Below are 5,045 nucleotides of genomic sequence, written 5' to 3' on the forward strand. Positions count from 1 at the left end.
CACACACACACACACACACTGGGACCTTCAGTTTCTACTGGCCCCCACGGCCCACCCCCTCCCCCTCCCCCCGGCCCGGCCTGGCCCGGCCCGGCCTGGCATACTGCACGGATACTGGTGACCTATCGAATTGTGTGACCCCAGGGCAGTAGTTCTCAACCTGTGGGTTGGGACCTCTCAGGTTGGGACCCCTGACCCCACACGTTTGTTTGTTGGTTTGTTTATTTAATTTTTCTTTTTTTTTGGGAGGGGGGGGGTGTCCCAGATGACAGTGAAGTGACAATAACTACGAAAAAAAAAGACCATAATATATTTATATAATATCATAACATAAATCCAAATACTTTTTTTGTTGAGTGCACAGTTTTTGGTCTCTCCCTATTGTGTTATTACAGCTTTTTTTTCTCAAACATTTTCATTTAGGACGCATACATTAATATGTGTAGGCTATAGGCTATTGTTTGGCCAGGGACCCCTATGTGAAAAAGGGAGGGACCTCCACAAGAGAAGATTTGTCAACTCGAAATTAGCATATCTGCAAGATCTGCAAGCTTGTAGATCGGCTATTTTGGAAATATGGCTTAAGTATGTAAACTGTTGTCCATTTTGGGGGAAGTCCCCACCAGTGGTCAGACCAATTTAACCTTTAACTTCACAAAACCTATGCCTAAACCCAGACTTGACTTAAACTTGACTTAAGCCCTTTGCTCCTCTAGGGTGCATATAGGCCGTTGACAAATGTCCTCCATTTCACTCGGCTTTTAGCCGTTCTTTCTAGATCTCCCCAGTTGAGCCCACTCTCTGCCATTTCTGCCTCGATGCTCCTTCTCCAGCTGTTTCCTTTTCCCCAGGGGGTTCCATTTCAGGGCTTGTCAGGGTGATATTTGTCGCAGGTTTTCTGATGGTGTGGCCAATCCAACACCTAAACCCAGAGCCATAAACCCAGCCATAGAGTAAGACAGAGTTACGCAAACTCTGCTCTTCTACATAGACTTCTATTGAGAATGGGGACAACCGGAAGTATTGAATGGGGACAATTAACCAGAAGTTTACGGAATGCATTGGAGTCTATGGGCTCGCGCGAGTACATGAACCACGTAACCGTGCTGTTTTCTGCCCCTCAATATCGCAACTCTTCTATTAGATGGCTCTGCCTAAACCTAACCCCTAACCTCACAGAAATGATGCGTAAACCTAACCTCAAGCTCAAAACCCTGTTGACCTTGGGGTCACGGTGGCACAGTCGGTAGTGCTGTCGCCTCACAGCTAGAAGGTCCTGGGTTCGATTCCCACTGGGGACGCTGTGGGCACTGGGGGCGTGTTCCCTCCTCCGCGTCATCAGTGCCCATACCCGAGGCGGGGTTGGCGAAAGGGCCTTTCTGTGTGGAGTATGTTCTCCCCGTGTCCCCTAGGGTAGGTACCCTCACAAAAACATGCCGTAATCCTGGTCTCTAAACTACCTCCCCCTGGCTAGCCGGGGCGCCTGATGGAGGGGAAAGGAACTGGTCGGAATAACGTGTTCCTTCCACACGCTACGTCCGACCGGGGAAACCCTCCCCTGTCAGGTGAAAAGAAGCAGCTTGGACTCCTCATGCATAGAAGGAAGCATGAGTTCAGTCCGCTGCCCGCCCGGGTTGGCAGAGGAAGCGTAGAGCCCAGAATTACATTAGATAATTGACACTGGGTGAAAAAATGGGTTAGAAAATTGTGGGATAAAACATTTAGAAAAAAAAAAAAACCTGGGTGAAAGAAACACAGGGAGAAGAGAGTCTCCCGCGATCAGACGTCACATCACAGCAAGTGTGTGCAGAGCATACGTGTCAATATGTGTCCATCCATCCTGCTGGGTTTCTAACACAATCAATAATAATCAATACACACACTGATCTATAAACACTGACCTCACCTCAGCGTCTACACATCCAATCAGAGACTATTATTAGATTTAAGGCAGAGGAGAGAGAGAGAGAGTGAAGGAGAGAATTATAAGGAGTCAGTGAAGATTGAAGAGACTTTAGTTCAGTCGTTCTCAACCTTGTTCATTTCAACGACGCCTAGTTTAATATGCATCAGACCACGGACCCCCATCTGATGTCACGTTTATCTCTGGAACCCCAATGTGCACTGTAAAACTCTGTTTATTTAAATCTGAGAGTTACAAATTGAACCAAATTGACCCATTATGGTGCATTTGGTTCCATTTGTACACTCTCAGAGACCCATAGATCATGGGCAGATAGATAGATAGATAGATAGATAGATAGATAGATAGATAGATAGATAGATAGATAGATAGATAGATAGATAGATAGATAGATAGATAGATAGATAGATAGATAGATAGATGGATAGATAGATAGATAGTTCTGGCTCCTAAGGGGTTAACAGTTGTGATAGGGCCTAAGGGGGCGGGGCCAGAACAATAAAACCAAGTGCAAAATTATAGGGAGGCGTGGCTACTGAATGGGGGCATGGTCTGTAAGGCAAAGTCAGTTAATATAATAAAACCAGAGAATGTTAATACCGTGATTTCCCAGAGGAGAACTATCCCTCTCTCTCTCTCTCTCTCTCTCTCTCTCTCTCCTAAATACACGGTGCATTAGACAAGCCACTGGTTTCCTGCTGAGAACCTTAGCCTCAGAAGTGGAGATGCTGATGTCCAGGAAGATGTCGTCGTCATACACAAATCAGACTGCAGAATGAAAAGCTCTTTTGTCCAACGCTGCAAAGAGCCTGTGTGTGATGTCTTTCCCACCAGTAATGACTCAATAGGTTTCCGTAGCTAAAGTCTAAACAGTAATCAGTGAATTGGAAGAAGTAGGCTACTCACATGTACTTGAGTAAATGTACTTATACCTTCCACTACTGACCGTAATTACTTGCATATTAATGCGAATAGCTGCACAGCAGACTTGACAGGTTCCTCTGTCTAGCGGAAGAGGGAGCACGAGAGAGGGGTAGAAGAGACAGGGATAGAAGCAGAAATGTAAGACCTCTCAGGTCCTCTGAGACTTCGTACACACATATCAGACGAACATGCTCTGTGCTGTCCGTGTTTCATGGCCGCCTCAATGCTTTTCCAATGGAAGTCACGTGCATGGTTTGACCAAACAGTTGTGTGTGATGGGGGGAGGGGGGGGCAATCAAACACAACAAGTGTTGGTCAAACCACGTGACTTCCATTGGAAAAGCATTGGGGCGGCCAAGAAACACAGGCAGAGCACAGCACAGTTGTTCTTTATGTGTGTACGAAGCCTGACAAAGGCCTCCTGAATATTCCTGTGACCAAACTTAAAACTACGGGTGCGTTCGGAAATTTGCACCGGGAATGTGGTCAGTTTGTTGAGTGTGGTGGGCGGTGACGTCACAGAGTGCGTTCAGTGTGCCTTATTTACGAACGACCACAGCTGTGACGCATTCACACCAGACAACCCCAGCTTCAGGGTAGGGTCACTCAGTGCGGGCACTCAGCGCACTGGATTTTCGAACAACAACGCACCGAGTGCACTGAATAAACGAACGACAAGAGAGCATACCAGTGCGTTCAGGGCGCATTTCCGAACGCACCCCAAGGGGGACCGGGCCTTTGCAGTGGTATTGCTCCCACACTGTGGAACGCCCTACCCTTATCAATTAAAAATGCTGAGTCTGTTAAAAACTCACTTATATAGGTTACATTTTATCTTGTGAACTTTTATTTTGACCATCATTGTTGTCAATTAATGTTTCTGCTTTTATTCTTTGTTGTGTTATTTGCTCCTTTGTTTTGAAAGGTGCTTTATAAATAAAATGTACTTTGCTCAATAATGCTCAATACATATAGGCCTATTCTAAATTCAATCTAAGAGTTGTCTGACGACTGACTCCAATGTAGTGGAGTCCAGATCGAAAAGATGATATGCGTCGATCAGGCTGCTTGGGGTGAATGGTCGCCACTGAAACATGCAGGATGTCCTGACATTTAGCAATTAACTTGACCACACACACACACGCAGGCACACACACACACACACACTGATACACACGCACGCACGCACGCAGGCACGCACGCAGGCAGGCACACACACACACACACACACACACACACACACACACACACACACACACACACACACACACACACACACACACACACACACACACACACACACACACACACACACACACGCATGCATGCACACGAAGAGACAGCTGTATATTGAGGATGAAGGTGGGGATGGTAGATGCTAATCTTCAAACAGACCACACACACACACACACACACACACACACACACACACACACACACACACACACACACAAATGTGTACAAACAGGATGGGAGACAGAAAACTGAACATGTATTCTCTAAACTACACAGACAGACAGACAGACAGACAGACAGACAGACAGACAGACAGACAGACAGACAGACAGTGGGAGAAACATGCAGTGATGGAAAGCAGCTAAGTAGACCTACTCAGGTATTTTACTCTGTAGTCTATAAGTACAGTATTGAGGTATTTTTTACTTTACTTGAGTGTTTGTATTTTGCAGTAGGCCTACCATAGACCTACCACTTAGCCCTACCTATATTTGAATGATGCCAGATTGAAAAAATAAAAACAGAAAAGTCCTGTATGATTGCATTAATCAACGTTAAACAATGCTAGGCTCACTTTTCCACTCGATTTGCCGTTCACTTAATGCATGTGCGTAGGTAGGCTATACCCTCTATACTCAAATAGCCTACACATTTAAATATGTGAACTTTAGCCTACTTAAGACCTCAAGGTATTGGTATTTTTACTCAAGTAAACAAAAAAGGAGCAGCTACTCCTTCCACCACAGAGAATGAGACGGTCACCATAGCTAGTATGACAGTGTTGCTTGTTACTGTAGGAGCCATTTAATTTGATTTAAAAATAAATGTATTAACCTTAATGTCAAGACTGTATCTCTGCAGCTCTGCCCCCCACTGGTCGCCTTGGGAAATAGCACCAGAGTTCCCTTTAATTAGGTCACAGCTGTGTGTGTGTGTGTGGTAGGACCTTATATATATACTC

The sequence above is a fragment of the Electrona antarctica genome (genome assembly GCF_951216825.1).
Source record: "Electrona antarctica genome assembly, chromosome: 13".
NCBI lineage: Eukaryota > Metazoa > Chordata > Actinopteri > Myctophiformes > Myctophidae > Electrona > Electrona antarctica.